The sequence below is a fragment of the Panulirus ornatus genome, chromosome 8 (genome assembly GCF_036320965.1).
Source record: "Panulirus ornatus isolate Po-2019 chromosome 8, ASM3632096v1, whole genome shotgun sequence".
NCBI classification, from domain to species: Eukaryota; Metazoa; Arthropoda; class Malacostraca; order Decapoda; family Palinuridae; genus Panulirus; species Panulirus ornatus.
The window spans coordinates 26,280,205-26,299,302 of NC_092231.1; the positions used below are offsets into that span (position 1 = coordinate 26,280,205).

General features: G+C 45.3%; 1 protein-coding gene across 16 annotated transcripts in view; it reads left to right on the top strand.

Annotated features, from left to right (window-relative positions):
- Window positions 1-19,098, top strand: part of LOC139749872 (CUGBP Elav-like family member 4) — a 1,199,110-nt gene that overhangs the window by 571,219 nt on the left and 608,793 nt on the right. The window lies entirely within an intron of this gene.

Sequence of the window (19,098 nt, forward strand, 5' to 3'; positions counted from 1 at the left end):
GCAGAGTCGGCCGTGGCGACGGCCTTGATTCGCCGGGAAAAATATTCGTCCGTGACCCTCGTCACATGTGAGTACAGATCTACTATATTGTTTTACATGTAATGTGATTAAGGGGAAAAAGAATATTTCCTATGGCTTGGAGAAAATAAAAAGAATTTTCTTATATTTTTCAAAAGTACAGGAGTGAGCTTATACATGATATATGGGGCCGCCGCAGTCATATTGTTAATACATGTGTTGATACCATATATAACTACAGGCCCACTTGTGTAGGACTATTGCAACTTCGAAATCACGATACAACTTTTATCAGGGACAGGATGAACTTTATAGCGAGTTTTGTGATAAGACTGTACTCTTGTCAGGTGACGATGGTCGCGTTTGGCCTCGCCAAAGGAGACTTTTCCCTCGCGGTATGTGTGTGTGTGTGTGTGTGTGTGTGTGTGTGTGATTGCAGAGGTATAAGTTTGATCTGTGTGTCTGGTAGTTTGTATGGAAGAGTGGTGATTGAGAGGGTGGTGACTTCCATAGAGCATCAGACTAGAGGAGGAACAATGTGTTTTCAGAAGTGGTAAAGGATATTTGGATCAGGTGTTTGACTTTAAGAATGTGTGCGATGAATAATTAGAGAAGCAGAAGGATTTGTAGATAGCATTTATGGATCTGGAAAAACCATATGATGGGATCGACAAAGATGCTTTACGGAAGGTGTTACGAATATTTGCTGTGGGTGGAAAGCTACTAGAAGCAGTAAGGAGCTTAATCAAGAGAGTAAGATGTGTGTGGGAGTGAGTAGAGAGAAGAGTAAGTAGTTCAATGTGAGGGTTGGTCTGCGGCAGGGTTGTGTGATATGACCATGGCTGTTTGATTTGTTCATGTATGAGCTGGTAAAGGAGTTAAATTCCTGGGTGTTAGAGTTTTGGAAAGGGGGCGGTTGTGTAGTCTGTAGGGGATAAGGTATCGTGGGAAGTGAGTCAGTTGTTATTTCCTGATGACGCGGCACAAGTAGCAGGTTTACGTGAAAAACTGTAAAAGTTGGTGTCTGAGTTTGTGAGTTTGTGTGAAAAGAGTAAGTTAAGAATGAATGTGAATAAAAGCAAAGCTATTAGGTTTATCAGTCAAAAGAGACGTGTTAGACGGGATGTGAGTTTGAGTTTAGCAAAACTGGGAGGAAGTCAAGTATTTTAGATACCTGGCAGTGAATGGAAAAGGAGGTGAGTAATATGTTGTGTGAGGGGGCGAAGGGAGCATTAAAGAATGTCTTGAAAGAGAGGTTGCTGTCAGGAAGGGTGAAATTGGGTAAGTTTGAAGGTATGATAGTCCCAATGATGTTGTATGGACGAGACATGGGCTATAGAGGAGAACGTACGGAAGAGGATGAATGTGTTGGAAATAAATTGTCTTAGGAGAGTATTTGGAGGGCGTTGATCGAGGAAGTAATGATAGGGTATGAGAGAGGTGTGGCAATATGGCGAGTTTGGTTGAGAGAGCTGAAGAGGGCGTGGTGACATGGTTTGGACATGAGGAGAGAGTAAGAGAGGTGAGGTTGACTTAGAGGATATATGTGTCAAAGTGGAAGGCACAAAGAGAATGAAGAGACCAAATTGGTGATGGAGGGTTCGTTGAACAATATTTTTGAGTACGTGCTGTAAGGTGAATGATGTGCATGGGATAGTGTGAATTGGAGCGATGTGGTATACAGGAATGACTTAGCATTGAGCCAGGGCATATGGAACAACGAGGAAAACCACGGAAAGGTCTGTGGGATGTGATTTTTATGCATTACACATGACAGCTAGAGGTTGGAGGTGAGCGAATATGGCCTTTTCTTTGTTTGTTCCTGGCGTTCCTGCGTTGACGTGGGAAATGGCGAACAAATATGAAAGAGATTCAGAAACACATACACCTGGGTAGGTGGCAGGTTGTCCCGAAGCGCACATTGTTTTTGACTTACACATAAGACTTTACAACACTGACTTACGTCACGTTTTTATGTTTTCCTCCGTTCCTTGCCACCCGCTAGCCCTGTCTCATGGTAAGAGTCTCGTTTTAGGTACTTGTAGAGATGTTTTAATTTGCTTATTGATGGGATGGTGAGGGAGGTAAATGCGTGAGTGTTGGAGAGAGGGGTAGAGTGTGCCGTCTGTAGTGGGTGAGGGAGGCATGGGAAATAAGTCACTTGTTACTGATGGTTCAGCACTGGCGGCAGATTCGAGTGAGAAACTGCTGATGTTGATGACTGAGTTTGGAAGGTGTTTGAAAGGGGAAAGTTGAGAGTAAATGTGAATAAAATCAAAGTTATTAGGTGTAGCAGGGTAGAGAGAGAGAGAGGTTAGTTTGGGTGTGAGTCTGAATGGAGAAACTCTGGAGGAAGTGATGTGTTTTAGATACCTGGGAGTGAATATGGCAGCAGATGGAACCATGCAAAGGTTCTTGGAGCTTTGAAGAATATCTGTAAAGAGAGTTTGTTACCTGGGAGGGCAAGAATGGGTATGTTTGAAGGTATAGTATTTCTGACAGTGTTGTACGGATGCTAGGAATGTGTTATAAATGATGTTCAGAGAAGGGTGGATATGTTGGAAATGAAATGTTTGATTACAGTATATGGTTTGAGGTGGTTTGATCGAGTAAGTAATAGAGGGGTAAGGTGGAGGTATGGTAATAAAAAGATTGTGGTAGCAGACCTGAAGAGTGTGTGCTGAAATGTTTGAAGTATGAAGAGAATGAGTGAGGATATATATATATATATATATATATATATATATATATATATATATATATATATATATGTGTGTGTGTGTGTGTGTGTGTGTGTGTGTGTCCGTCCGAAGTGGAGAGGACAAGGAAAACAGGGAGACCAAATTGGAGATGGAAGGATGGAGTGTAAAAGATTGTGAGTGATCGGGGCCTGGACATGCAGGAATGTGAAAGGTGTGCATAGGATAGAGTGAATTGGAGTGATGTAGTATACAGGGGTCGACGTGCTATCAGTGGACTGAACCAGGGTATGTGGAGCGGCCAGGGGAAACCATAGAAAAGTTGGGCTTGGTTTTCGATAGAGAGCTGTCGTGTTGGTGCATTGCACATGACTGCTTGAGAATGGATGTAAGCGAATGAAACCTCTCTTCGTCTGCTCCTGGCGCTACTTCTCTAACACGGGAAACGGCGATCATCCATTAAAGAAAAAACTCCTTTGTTTCTCATGAATTGTTCTTCTCCCGTCTCTTATTATTAGCCTCCTTGTTCATCTGTGTTCACTCATTTGGTTGTCTGTTCGTCATTCATTTCCTCTTCCTTTCCTATACTATTTTAGGATCTTTATCTTGGATCATTTACTCTCCCTTGCCCCACGATCATTCCTCTTCGTCTGTGTCGGTTTATCTCTGCATTTATTTCATTTCGTCCCTCATTCTCCCTTCCTCTCTTGCCATTTTCCTGTCTAGCTTCTCTCTTCCTTAATCCTTTCCTTGTGTTTCCCCCAATTCATTCATCTTGGTTTTTCTCGGTTCCCCCATGCATTTATCTTTTTATTTTCTCCCCCATTTCCCTTTTCTCTGTTATTAATTGATTTTGGCTTATTTTTTTTCTACCTTTGTCATTTCCTTTCGCTTTTCTGCATCATTGTGTGTGTGTGTGTGTGTGTGTGTGTGTGTGTGTGTGTGTGTGTTTGTGTTGTGTGTGTGTGTGTGTGTGTGTGTGTGTGTGTGTCTGTACTACGATCGTTTTTATCACGCTAATGATCTATGTGTCTCTAATTAAGCACCCTTCGTGCATGGTTCTCTGCCTTCGTGTCTTTTTTTTTCTAATTTATTAAATTTCATACGTATTTCTTCTGCGTTTTGCCAGACCACACATCCATTCATCCATTACTCATATCCAATAAAAGTTCTGCATTACATTCTCTCGACAAGTTTCTTGCTTGACTTCTTATGGTCTCTGGATATTATGTCTTTGTGTCTTTCGAATTACTGTTCTCTGTTGACATTATCCGTCTAGAAACTTAGTGCTCGCCATCTAGTCACACCTTACTCTTCCTTCATCCATGATAGATGAATTCATGGCCTCTCGCCTCTCACTGCAACTCATCTCTCTTCATTCTTGTACCGTCTTTATTGCCTTTCTCTGGACCTTCTGTCTTAGGTTTCGTGAGTAACGGCGGTGGCCGAACTTGAGAAGAATATTCTGGCTAGGGCCCAATATTCGTTGTGAATATTTTGCTGCATATATCTTTATCCAATTACTTCAGTGCGATTCTAATATTTGCCAGTAAACAGTTTTTTCTCATTTTCGTTTCCATTAAGGTGGGAATCTGTCAACAGTTTACTTACAGTATCGAACCCCAAGTTCTACTCGCGCACCTTCATTTTTTTTTCTTTTACTGGATAATAATCGTACTGAGTCCCGTCCTCATTACTTTACATTTGCCTGGGTTGAATTTCGTCAGCCACGAATCGCTCTGGAGTTTGTCTACGTTCCCTTGTAAGCTGATGTATTCCTACTCAACCTTTTACTTCGTTCATGACCTTAGCATCATCCGTAAATATATTCAGTTAGGAGTCCATTCCTTCTGGCAAGTCATTTGATATAGTTCAAGAATAGCCTTGGTGCTTAGACTGAGCCCTGCTGTACACCACTGGTTACCTCTGACATGCGACCACTGTTTCCTTCCACCCAAGGATATTCCTCTCCATCCATCCTTGGTACAGTATCGGATACTTCCTGGCAGTCAAGGAACACACAATCCACACGTCTATAACAAAGGAGATATGTATGTTTGGAAGTGTATATGATGACCTAGTTATGCTGTACTTATGGGGTCCCGCCTCTGGGACGTTCTCTACCATCATGCAACTTCTTAGATCTATTTATGGTGTCTGTATTAACCATGTCGTCAGTGATATTATTCCATTCATCCACCTCTCATATACTATAGATTTATTTGAACCCTTTCTGAAAAGTCTCTTCCTTAATTTCATGTTATGTCCTCAGGTTGCACCTATTCCTACATCTCACAAAGGACTGTTCAGGTCACACTTCACCCTTCTCTCTTCCAAGGTAGTTAAAGCCTTGTGTCTTTCCCCTCAACTGATCTCTCTTAATTCTTGTGTCGTCCTCCTTTGGACCCTCTCTATTAGCTCTGTGCTTCTTTAAGTGCGGTGACCACATTTGAGAAGCATATTCTAGTATTGGCCTAGTGTAGGTTATGAACTCGTTGCTAAATATATCCTAACCCATATACTTGAAAGCTGTTCTAATATTTGCCAGAGGACAGTTTATATCTCCTTAACTATTCTCTTAATGTGGGACTTTGGTGACAAGTGAGGGTCGACGTCTCAACCATGTATCGGACAACTTTGGAGTCTGTTTAGGTGCCCTTGTAAGTTGATGCAGTCCTCCTTGCTGTCCACTTCTTGGCAAGTCGTTTACACAGAACCCTGTGGTACTCCGCTGGTCACCAGCACCCATGTAGGGAAGGCTATTCTGACACTCGTCCTTTGTTCCCTTCTACTAAGATGGTAATCTGTCCGTCGTAGAAGTTTCCCCTCGTTATTCCTGGCTGGTGATCCACCTACTCAATTAGCCTCCCATGGAGTAAGGTGTTGAATGCTCTCCAGATACAATCGGTCCACCCAGCCTTCCCTTGCCCGAAACAGAGCTCAGTCTCGTATAGACATCTTAGAGATTTGTTACACATGACCTCCATTCCTCAGAACTATGCTGTCTCTGGGTCAATTTTTCTTTCTAGAAAACCATCTGTTTGCTTTCTGATTATCTTTTCCAGAACCTTGCAGGCCGCACTCGTCACTGAGACTGGTCTGTAGGCCAGTACCTGTTCCTGGTCTTCTTTCATATATATATATATATATATATATGACGTTTGCCCTTTTCCATTCCCTTGACACTGTGCCTCTCTCCAGTGATATCTTGAACAGTATTTCAAGAGGTTTATTTAGCTCTGTGTGTGTCTGGTTGTAGCTGTGTGTGTCAGGTTGTAGCTCTTGTGTGTGACTGGTTGTAGCTGTGCTTGTGTCAGATTGTAGCTGTGTGTGTGTCAGGTTGTAGCTGTGTGTGTGTGTGTGTGTGTGTGTGTGTGTGTGTGTGTGTGTGTGTGTGTCTGGTTGTAACTGTGTGTGACTGGTTGTAGCTCTGTGTGACTGGTTGTAGCTCTGTGTGTGTCAGGTTGTAGCTGTGTGTGTGTCAGGTTGTAGCTGTGTGTGTGACTGGTTGTAGCTGTGTGTGTGTCAGGTTGTAGCTGTGTGTGTGTCTAGTTGTAGCTGTGTGTGTGTCTGTCCGGTTGTAGCTCTGTGTGTCTGGTTGTAGCTCTGTGTGTCTGGTTGTAGCTCTGTGTGTGTCAGGTTGTAGCTCTGTGTGTGTCTGGTTGTAGCTGTGTGTGTGTTTGGTTATAGCTCTGTGTGTGTCTGGTTGTAGCTGTGTGTGTGTTTGGTTATAGCTCTGTGTGTGTGTTTGTAGCTCTGTGTGTCTAGTTGTGGCTGTGTATGTGTGTCTGATTGTAGCTGTGTGTGTGTCGGTTGTAGCTGTGTGTGTGTGTCTGGTTGTAGCTGTGTGTGTGTGTGTGTGTCTGGTTGTAGCTATGTGTGTGTCTGGTTGTATCTGTGTGCGCGTCAGGTTGTAGCTCTGCATGTGTGTCTGGTTGTAGCTCTGTGTGTGTGTGTCTGGTTGTAGCTGTGGGTGTGTCTGGTTGTAGCTGTGTCTGTGTGTCTGGTTGTAGCTCTGTGTGTGTGTCTGGTTGTAGCTCTGTGTGTGTGTCTGGTTGTAGCTCTGTGTGTTTGTCTGGTTGTAGCTGTGTGTGTGTGTCTGGTTGTAGCTGTGTGTGTCTGGTTGTAGCTGTGTGTGTGTCAGGTTGTAGCTGTGTGTGTGTCAGGTTGTAGCTGTGTGTGTATGTCTGGTTGTAGCTCTGTGTGTGTGTGTCTGGTTGTAGCTGTGTGTCTCTGGTTGTAGCTCTGTGTGTATGTCTGGTTGTAGCTCTGTGTGTGTGTCTGGTTGTAGCTGTGTGTGTCTGGTTGTAGCTGTGTGTGTGTCAGGTTGTAGCTGTGTGTGTATGTCTGGTTGTAGCTCTGTGTGTGTGTCTGGTTGTAGCTGTGTGTGTCAGGTTGTAGCTCTGTGTGTGTGTGTGTCAGGTTGTAGCTCTGTGTGTGTGTGTCTGGTTGTAGCTCTGTGTGTGTGTCTGGTTGTAGCTCTGTGTGTGTGTGTCTGGTTGTAGCTGTGTGTGTCTGGTTGTAGCTGTGTGTGTGTCAGGTTGTAGCTCTGTATGTGTGTCAGGTTGTAGCTGTGTGTGTGTCTGGTTGTAGCTGTGTGTGTCTGGTTGTAGCTCTGTGTGTATGTCTGGTTGTAGCTGTGTGTGTCTGGTTGTAGCTGTGTGAGTGTCTGGTTGCTTCTCAAAGCCTTCTTACCTTCACCATTCTCTGTCTATATTTATCGTTAACTTTCGGTTGGTCTATTTTAATCCCTTCTCGACTCTTTTATTATATGCCTCTCTGTGTCATCTTCCTCTTCCTCCTCACTCTACTAATCATGAGTTCTCCTTCTCCCTCCATTCTTTTACCCCACTCCCTCCTTTCCATCACCCTCTTCACTCATATCTCCATCCCCTTTCCCTTCCCCTGCCCCACTCCTTCCCCCACATCTCTATTTTCCCGCACCCCTCCCCTCCACCCCAGCCCCTCCCACTTACCTCCCACAACTTGCCTGGCGCCGCATCGAACGTTAACCCCTTGAGTACAACGTTATGACCCTTGAGCACGGTGCTACAGCCCTTGGTTAGGATGGCCTGCCTTTGACCTCACCCTTAAGGGAATTTCTCTCTCTCTCTCTCTCTCTCTCTCTCTCTCTCTCTCTCTCTCTCTCTCTCTCTCTCTCTCTCTCTCTCCCTCTCTCTCTCTCTCTGTAAGATACAAAGGGCGAATATCACGTGAGCATTTAACTTTTTTCTCCCGACTTTTCTGGGTGTTTTTTTTCTGTCGCTGTCGTCGGTGTAGCGTTGTCGTGTAGCCTGGGGGGGATAATAACGACTCACATTGTGTCTTATGAGTGGACTCGTCGCTCGCCTACCCTCCAGAGAGTCCGGCCTAAGTCCACAAAGCAAGAGTCCGGACTATAGTCTGCTAGACAAAGACCCATCGTGGGGCTCTCTACCCCCGCACTTGCATTTGTAACCTTGGCTTAAAGTAGAGTGTATTATTGTTTTGTAGTTTTGAGTGTGAGGGTAAATTGAAGTTTTCTCTGCTGTTATAGGGACTTTAGATAGGCTGTGCTGGTGTAGGGGAAGGGGATGGGCAGAGGCATTTTGGGGTGGGGGGTGGATATCGGGGATGAGGTCTGTAAAGACCCAGGTTATTGGGGAGAGGTCTGGAAAGGCCAAGGACATAGGAAAGGCGTAGATTATAGCGGAATGGGTCTGGAAAGGCCTAGGATGCAAGGGCGAGGTCTGGAAAGGCATAGGCTATTGTGGGGTGGGTCTGGAAAGGCCTAGGGTATAGGAGCCAGGTCAGGAAAGTTTGCTAGTATAAGGGTGAGGTCTGAAAGGACCAAAGGTAAAGGCGTTACGCTTTGAGAAGACATGAATTTGGTAGGGCGTAGAGTATAGGGGGGAGGTCTAGAATGGCCTGGACTCCTCTTCGCGTCTAATTTGCTTCTTCCAGACTTTTGGTATTCATGGGTTGCGACCTCAAGAGGTACACTACTACCCAGGAGGTACAACCCGGCAGGTGCTGAGGAGGAGTATGTGTCGTACCCGGAGGCACTGTTAACACCCGGCGGGTACAGCCCGGCAGGTACGGTACACCAGTAATGCATTACGGGCCGCCTGTGATCGACCTGAGCATAAACAAAGGGCCATTGTCTGTCCACTGGGGTAATGGCGAGAGCCAGAGGCGTGGGGGGTGGGGAGGGGGGCGTCGCTTCCAGCTGGAGCCTCGGCAGGACTTCTCCTTCCAAGGTATCGTCAGGCCGCTGAGTGGAAGTCCTGTAACTTACACGTACACTGGAACGACCCAATGACGCTCTTGAAACAGATGTGTTAGTTGCTGTATTGGTACTTCTTATAAACTGGAAGCTGTAGGTTCTTTGAAAACTATCGTTTTTGGAAGCTGTGGCTTCCCTGGGTGCTGTGGCTTCCCAGAAAGCCGTGGTATCTGGAAATTGTGGCTACTCTGGAAGTTGTGGTCTCTCTTAATGTTATAGCTTCCCTTGAAACTGTGGTCTCTGGAGACTGGTCTCTAGAAGCTATGGCTATTCTAAAAGCTTTGGCCTTTCTGGAACCACTGTGACTTCTCTGACAGCTGAAGCCTCTCTGGGAACCGTGAGCTGAATGGAAACTGTGGGCTCTGGAAGTTTTACCCTTTCTGAAAGATGTGGCCTATCTTTAAACTGTGGTGTTTTTAGAAGCTCTAGTCTCTTTGAAAAGTATGGTCTTCCTAGAAGCTGTGGTCTTTAGAAGGTATATCCTGCTGGAAGCTTCTACCTTTCTAAAAGCTATGGCCAGTGGAAGCAATGACCTTTCTGGAAACTGTGTCTTTTGTGGAAGCTATGGCCATTCTGGAAGTATGGCTTCTCCAGAAGCTGTTCCCTCCTCAGAAGTTAGGACCTCTCTACAGCCTCTCTGGAAACACCCACGAGTGGGAAGGATTCCTGGAAACACTTAAGATCTGTTTGCGTACATTAGAACGCTGCGACAACGCCCTGGAAGTGGTTGGCCCTAGAAGTGCTAGAAGCTGGGACCGTTCAAGGGAACGTGAGCATCCATGAGGGAACAATAGCAGGAGGCCGTGTGAACAGTTACTATGAGAAACATTTCCACCTGCTAGGGCCCGCCATACTGCTGCTTCTCACTGGAAAGTTTACTGGAAATTTGGCAGGAACCCGCGAGGAATATTCTCGATAGAAATTTCCCAACTTCTTTTTAAGAAGAGGCGAACCCTCTGCTGGGTTCAAAGGGCCAGATATTGTAGCCTTCATATAACCTGCGTTTCAGCTTAAGTATTGAGAGAGTTTGTTAATCTCCTGGGCACGCCGGTACGTTCTTTGAGGACGACCGTACGATCCTGGAGCACGACGGTACACTCTTTGAGCTCGACACGTGTGTATGATGGTCTGAACTTTGACCTGACCCAAAAGGATGTGGTCAAAGGCAATGATATCATACACAAGGGTTGTGCCTTCGTGCTATAGCGTCATATTCAATTGGTGTTCTCTCTCTCTCTCTCTCTCTACGAGGGAGTAATATTTCAGGTACTCCTCGCCAGGGTATCGGGAGGGTCAGTGACGGCTGCGAAGTGGCCCAGCTTGAGTGGTTATCTGTTTTCACAACTTTGGACCAGGGCTGGGCGTATACGCATGAGTGTAATCATTTACTTGTACTGTACGGGGTAGGGGTTGTACAAGTGTGGGACCTTCATCTCATACATCTTATATTTATGTATGGTGTCTGCATTAACTATGTCTTCAGTCATTCTCTTCCATTCATCCACCAATCTTATACAATAAAAGTACTTCTTTACATCGTTTTAACAAGTTTCTTGCTTAATTTCATGTTATGCCCTCTGTTTGTTCTGTCCCCCTATCTCTCGAAGAACTGTTCACTGTGTGTGTGTGTGTGTGTGTGTGTGTGGGAGGGAGAGAGAGGGGACGTAGGACCTGCTGTTGTATCTACCAGATGCAGTAGACATTGCTGTTGTCCCCTGTTGTGATAGTGGTGCTCTTGCGGCCTCTATTGCGCTGGTGTCCGGGGAATAGCAAGGGCCAGAAGGGAAATTACACCTACTTCGTCACCCCTGAGTGTCCCCCTCAGGCTGCAAATGTCTGGTGTCTAATTTTCTCCCCGTTGTGTTGTTGTTCTGGTGTTTCCAGCTTGGCTCCGTTGCCCTTCCAGGACGAAGAGCTCACTTCACGTAGATTGGGGGGGGGGGGGTTCTTCTCTCTCTCTCTTTCCCTATTTTTGTAGCCTTGTTTTCTTTTTTAGTTGCATATGACCTTTTTTTGTGTGTGTATCTTCGCCGGTGCGTCTCTCTCTCTCTCTCTCTCTCTCTCTCTCTCTCTCTCTCTCTCTCTCTCTCTCTCTCTCTCTCTCTCTCTCTCTCTCTCTCTCACATAACTTCCACTCTAATCTTGACCAAACGGGAGAAAGTCTCGGATGTGTGTGGGTGTGTGTGTGTGTGTGTGTGTGTGTGTGTGTGTGTGTGTGTGTGTGTGTGTGTGTGTGTGTGTGTGCGCGCGCGTGTGTTTCCTGCAGATTGCCTTGTCTGTTTATGTCTGTTTCACATGTCTTAGCGTTTCATGTCGCTGCTTGGTTCAGCCCTCCTGAGTGCGACGTTACGACCACTGAGCATGATGATATGCCCACTGAGCATGATGTTACGACCACTGAGTATGGCGTTACGACCACCGAGCATGACGTTACGACCCCTAAGTATGACGTTACGACCCCTGAACATGATGTTACGACCACTTAGCATGGTGTTGCGACCCCTGAGTATGACATTACGACCCTTGAGTATGATGTTACGACCCCTGAATATGACGTTACGACCCTTGAGTATGACGTTACGACCCCTGAGTATGACGTTACAACCCTTGCGTATGATGTTACGACCCCTGAGTATGACGTTACGACCCTTGAGTATGACGTTACGACCACTGAGTATGACCTTGCAACCCCTGAGTATGATGTTACGACCAATGAGTATGACGTTATGACCCCTTAGCATGACGTTGCGACCACTGAGTATGACGTTACGACCTCTGCACACGACGTTACGATCCTGAGCTTGACTATACGACCTCTTAGCATGACGGTATGACGCTTCAGCACGACAGTACGACCTTTGGTTTGATTGCTTCGCCTTCGACCTGACCCTTATGGGTAAGATCAGAGGCCAATCCATCATACCCAAAGGTCGAACAGTCGTACTCAAAGGTCGCACCGGTGTGCTCAAGGGTCGTATCGTCCTGCATAAGAGGCTAACGGAACCATAAAGTCACGTAATCTTAACCAACTTATAATTCTCGTTTAGTATGATAGTCCTTATGTAATATTAATGTCTAATTTTGTTTCTTCTTCCTTTCCAGGTATGTCTTGCAGGGATGGGCGGTGTTCGGTTTTGAAACATTGCGACGGTGAGTCTTATGGCCTTCAATGAGGAAATGAGAATAAGTTTATTGAAAGAAAACGATTTCATAAGGTACGAAAGAAACCGTATTTTTCCCAGTGTAAATGTTTTTGGTAGGATACAACTTAGGAATCATTGTTTTTAAGATCTGTTGCAGAAGTAGGTTAGTAGAGAGCGTTGTAGAAACTACATATGCCTAGAGGTCAGTATATTTATATCCTGAAGTAAGACAAGCTTATGATCTGAGGATGTTGTATAACTTGTTAAGTGTCGACCATAAGTTATACAGAGAACTTGGTGATGCTTCACTAAGCTTTGTCATTAAGATAAATCATTGGCTCGTCCGACTTCAGTCTTTAGCTTACAAGCGCTTGGCTACAGGTTGTAATATCCATTCCTCTTCCGTAATATGTCGACGCTGCTAATCTTGAATATAGAATTTAGTCTTCGTTGTTGACTCATAACTCTGATGTGATATTTTGGTTGGAGGTTTAGTGCTGAGTGCCTGTGTCTATAGTCCTAAGCGCCGAGAGGATCCTTGAATTCATATAGTGCTAATATTCTTCATGACATATGTGGAAAACAGAACGTGTGGAAACCAGCGGGTTAGAGCTGAGACATACCTCAACATTCGACCTTTCAACGGTCTTCCTTAGGAGATACTGATTCCAGCATTGGGCCGGACTACATTCCCCAGCAAGTAATGTTCACCCGGTCGGACGCCTTTGCGTGTCGCTCCCTGATTGGATCGCTTGTCCTGCTGCCTCCACTCGTTCACAGCGATCTCCGCTGCCTGACGTGACCAGCAGATGAAGCTAGACCTTGTGTTAACGTTGTCTTTGGTAGCAGTGTAAGCCGCTTCTAATGTCATTCGTGTCTGTTTGCTTACTGCGCAGTCGAAATGTTGAGATATATCGCGGTTCTAACCCGTTTGTTTCCATACCATCCTGTTTTCCACATACAGTGCTAAGCGCACGTTGCTTAACGCATTGCGATGTAGATGACGCCAGACACGTCATACGGAATCAGAATATTCGACAAATACAGCACGAAGACATCCAGTACATAAAGCGTTATTGAAATCATATTGAATAGAAAAGAGAAATGTGTAATACCTTCTTAAGCTCTGGAAGTCGAGAGACTTGCATGGCCAGGCTTTCAGGGGGAGAGAGAGAGAGAGAGAGAGAGAGAGAGGGGGGGGGGGAGCTGGGAGTGAGAAAGGATGAAGTGGTAGATGATGATGGAGGGAGAAGTAAGAGGAGGTTAAGCAAGATAGAGTGACAGGGGGGAGCTAGGGAAGATGGAGAGAATCGAAATGAAAGACGGAGTGAAACACAATGGAATAAAACTAGTTGGAGGGAGGCAAGATGGAGTGAGAATGAGGGAAGAGCGTCAAGCAACAATTTCACACCTCACTTGGCTCAGCTGTTATCGAGGCAAGGGTTGAAGGCCTAATGTTCCCTGTGTGAATATGCATGAACTGGTTTTTAATCGGTTCCGCAACTTGCTTATTGCTTGTTTTGATTTCTCTCTCTCTCTCTCTCTCTCTCTCTCTCTCTCTCTCTCTCTCTCTCTCTCTCTCTCTCTCTCTCACCTTACTGCTTTTTTATGGCTTTCCTTCTTTCTTCCTTATTTTCATCGTTGTCCCTTTTCCTTACCACTGATTTTGTTTGTTCTTCTTAGTCAAGGTGTTATCGTTCTCTCCTTTGCGTGTTCTTCTTACCTCTTCTCGCAGTCATTGCTTCATTAGTTCGTTCCTTTCACCTGCCGAAATTATTCTTACTTGCCACATAAAACTGGCTTCTTCTTCTTCTTCTTCTTCTTCTTCTTCGCCGTCGTCTTCTTCCTCCTCTTCTTCTTCCTCTATCATAGATTTACTTTCGATAGCTGTATTGGCTCCATGTCTGTTATTTATTGTCTGGTGGTTTATGTTATCAAGTATTACAATCTGTTATTCGGTTTCTGTCTGATGATCAAGTTTGTTCCATCCTTTCTACATTTGTCTTAGTACCGCCTTACTCCATTTTCTTTAATATCATACTTTTTTTTCATAGGCTTTTTTTTCCACTGATTTTAGTACATCGTCTGTTTGGTCATATGTTGTGACGTATGAATGGTTGACATACATCATCGTAATGGTTTGTACATTTTTTTTTATATATACGTTGTGATACATTGTATACGCCGACAGTTGTGGCCCACCTTGCGTTACCCGGAGGTTGATGGTATATAGTGTTTGCTGGAGACGGTCAGGTATTATGTGGGATACGAGGGACTGACGGTTAGCCACAAAAATGAGAAAGATAAAGGATAGTGAGAAGAATGTGTAAGGAAAAGTGATTAAAGGAGTTACTGCAACGAAATGTTTTAGGGAGAGAGAGAGAGAGAGAGAGAGAGAGAGAGAGAGAGAGAGAGAGAGAGAGAGAGAGAGAGAGAGGGATAACACACACACACACACACACACACACACACACACACACGGTGTGGGGGGAGGGGGGACCTCCACGAGCGTAAAACTCCCTCCCTGTGCAGTACAAATAGGCAATTATACCGACTCTAACGTGAGTATTTTCTCTATATTTTCCAACCGTTGACTGCATTTAATTCAACAAGTAACAAGAAACATTTTATGAAGGTAAAATGCCATCGGGATAGAAGTGCCAAATAGTTTGGAAAAAAAAAAAAAGAATAGGGATGATGTTTTGATAGTACTATATAACTGGTCGCATGCTCTATGTAATAGAAAACTGGTCACATGTTTTATTCAATAGAAAACTGGTCGCATGCTTTATGTAATAGAAAACTGGTCGCATGCTTTATGTAATAGAAAACTGGACGCTTTTTTTTTTTTTTTTTTTTGAACTGGTTTAAACCCACCTCAATGACAGTACCAGTAAATATGGCTTGGTCGAGTCACTCATGAGAACATCTTTTAAGAACACTGTATGAGAAACCTGCAGATGATGTTTGGTTGTCTGTTAAACCACAACAGGTCATGCAACAATCACCACTGGGAAGAGAAGTGAAGATTCTTCACAGCGGGTTAGATGTATGCTACACCCATGGGTCCTCATGATTCATAAGTACACATCATGATGTTCTGTGTACCGTGCAGACCATTGTGTTAAGTACATGGTCACATCAAGGCAAGGCTTACATCTAGCTTTCATCATGCTAACTACTAACAAGTGAATGGAAGGCTAACTTCTCCAACCTCCTCCTGTAATGTAACATCCAGTTTTCCTTTGATCAAGAGTCGTGTAGGGATGATGTCTTTATTGCTGTATCATGTATCATCCCTATCTTGTTGATATACTACTTTTGTAAGGGGCACTTCCGTCCCTTCATCATCTCACATGTATGATTTTATTTGCTTGTGTTTGTTGTTTGTGTACAAATGCATCATTATACATCTCCTCAGAAGGAATGAGAGACAAAAGGATTAGCAGAGCAGGAGGCACAGCAACCTTGCCTTCCCCACCTCACCCACCCTTCCGCCTCCCCTGGTTGACCACATCACCTTATCAGTATTAGTACTTCTGTTTATTAATATTATTATTATTATTATCATTATTATCATTATTATTATTATTATTATTATTATTATTATTATTGTTATTATTATTATTATTATTATTGTTATTATTATTATATCAACACTATTATTATTATTATTATTATTATTATTATTATTATTATTATTATTATTATTAAACAGTATTTTAAGGAACTGCGACTAGAAGATACTTTTCACGATTAACATACACACACATACACAGCCTTGACCTTCTGAGCACGACGGTACAACCATTTTGCGGACGGTACGACCCTAAAGCTCAGTGGAACGAACCTGAGCACGACCCTTGGCCATGATGGTACGACGATCCTTGAACACGATCGTACGACTCTTGCGCACGACGTTATGACCCTTGAACACGATGGTACGACATTTGACAGTACGATCCTGGAACGCTTATCGGTACGACCCTTTAGCACGATGTTACGAGTAGTACCTTGAGCACGACTTTACGACCCTTACATATGAATGGCCTGGCATTTGACCTGACCCTTACGGTTACACAGACGGACGGCAGAGACAGGCATACAGACTAAGAGACAGTAAGAGTTAGACAGGCATAGACAGAGGCAGGTTGGGGGCCTGACCTGAGCAGACTCACAGACAAGGGGTTGATGGAAGGGGAGGGACCTGTCCATGAGACGGGGGGGTGGGGGGAGCGTAGCCCCATGAGACGGAGGCAAGGGGGGGGGGCAGCCTCATGAGACGGAGGCAAGGGGGGGGCGCAGCCCCATGAGACGGAGGCAAGGGGGGGAGGAGTATCCGGGAGATAAACCCACTTCTCATTATCTATGTAAATTTGTTCGGTCCGTTGTTTACCTGTCAAATACCTCATCAGTCGCTTGTCATGCTGCGGAAACCGTCTGCCTGGCTTACCCCGCCTGACCCCGTCCGTAGGCGTGGCCTCTTCTGTGGGGGTGTGGCTACGTCTGTGGGGACGTGGCTTACGTGTGTGGGGGCGTGGCTCCGTCTGTGGGGATGTGGCTACGTCTGTGGTGTGTGGCCCCTGTTTGTGGCGGTGTGGTCCCTTGTGTGGGGATGCGGCCCCGTCCGTGGGAGTGTGGCCCCGTCTGTGGGAGTGTGGCCCCGTCTGTGGGAGTGTGGCCCCTTGTGTGGGGGTATGGCCATGTCTTTAGGGGCGTGACCCCGTATGTAGGGTTGATTGTTCCCTTGTATATGGGTGTTTGTGGCCCTGGTGTGAGGATGTGGCCATCTGTGTAGATGTATGGCCCCCGTGTGTGAGGGTGTGACCTCGTATGTAGGAGCTGTGGCCCATGTGTGGATGTGTGTCTATTAACTGGTGGATTTAAGACGGGGTGATATATATATATATATATATATATATATATATATATATATATATATATATATATATATATATATATATAATAGTTAGTGTCAGATGATTGAATTGCCTCCATCTTTTGAGATGAGTGATCAAACCAAATTAGTGTACAATTAGGCTCTAATTAGTGAAGCAAGCGTTTCGAAAGAATATTCGTAAAATAACCCACGCACCGAGATGTAGAAAATGGTAAACGAAACTGGAACATGGGATGAACCAAGGAACTTTCGTAGAGAAAACGGGATGCGAGGGAAAACAGTATCGTCAGCAGATACATGGCGTCACCCCACCTCGTTACATCGTGAGCGAGCGTCGTTACGGTGCCTCCGCCTCGTTGAATTAACTCAGTGAGATGGTAGTTACATGCCGTAATCACGCAGTCATAACAATTAGTGATCAATTTTGCCGGAGGTTGGAAAATGGGGAGGGACTTAATGAAAGGTGATGAGTGGTTTAAACTCTCAAGAGTGTGGGAGTTGCGGCTCTCTTGCTGCCGGCGACGACCTGACACCAGTGTGGGGGTCGTAACACAACAACCAGGCAAGACCTAGCAACCTTGTGGGGTAGGGACGACCTGACACCAGTGTGGGGGTCGTAACACAACAACCAGGCACGACCTAGCAACGTTGTGGGGTAGGGACGACCTGACGCTGTTGCGGGGGTCGTCATGCAGCAACTAGTGACGACCTGACACCGTTGTGGGGTCGTAATGCGGCACCCAGGGACGACCTGATGCTCTGCTGGGTTGGTGATGCAACGACCAGGCAACCCCTGACTCTGGTCTTGTGGTCGTGGTGCTACCCGACCGGAGCCACCAGACGGCACACATCAGGGTCTTGAACCCACTCAGCTAACCAGCTCTGTAATCTGGAAGAGTCTTAATTTCTCTTGAGGTCTGGGCATTTTAGGGAATACGAGAAGGTTATATGATAGATAGAGCTTTGTGAAACATATGTATGCGGCTGTGTGAAGTATGATACACACGGATGTATGACACATGATGTGTAAATGTGTATGAAGTACGTTTTCATGAGGCGTTGGAAATCCTTAACGATGTATGAGTTTAGTTTTCATGTTGATAATTAGTACTTGGAACACGTTGTTCCTGCTGGATGTTAGGTTGGTGGTATTTGATTGTTTTAACTCGGTGAGGACGACAGCACGGCCCTTGGGTATGATGTTCTGACCTTTGACCTTAAAAGGGTCAGGTTGTGAAGGCCGGACCATCATACCCAAGGGTCGTACCTCCCGTCGTACTGTGGGACCATACCTTCGCTCAGCCGCTGTGGCTATTGGCCATCCACACGTAGAAAGTCTGGAGTGTCATCCTAGCCACTCACCCACCTCAGGCGCCAGCCATTCGCCCATCCACCCGAGGGGCTAGCTACTCACCCATTTGAGGAGCCAGCCACTCACCCACCTCAGGCACCAGTGGATCATCCAGCTCCTGAATGTCATCTTCTCAATTCCCTGCGACATTTACAAGTTAACGCAGCCTTTGTCCTTCCTTCGTGGCAATTATGGAAGTGTGGCCAGTATATCATTGTGTAAATGGCTTATGCAGGATTAACACAAGGTGAATCAATAGAGAGGCTTCTCTACTGTGATCACCACCACCACTGCTGCTGCAGGAGAGAGGGAGGTATGGTGGGGTGCTGTCCCATGATGGTGCATGGCGTACATGGTGAGATGTGTTGTGTATGTGTGGCGGTTGTAGGAGGGTGGAAGAGTATGTTTAATGGTAGTGTGGTGGTTGTGTGTGGCGTAGTGGTAGGGATGTGCCATATTGTGGTAGGGGAAGGTTGCAGGGGAGGGACGTCATTGGTGGATGGGATGTGGAAATGAGTGATGATGGTGTATAGTGAGGCTGGTGTGTTTTGAGGCGAGTGCATAGTGAGGCTATGTAATGAAGCTGGTGCGTTGTGAGGCTAGTGTATAGTGAGGCTGGTGTACCTTGAGGGTGAGTATTGTGTTCTTGGAAGCTTTATGATATGATTAAGGAAGGTAGTCATCATACGTACATTGCTGCTGAAGTTATAATCTTATATAGA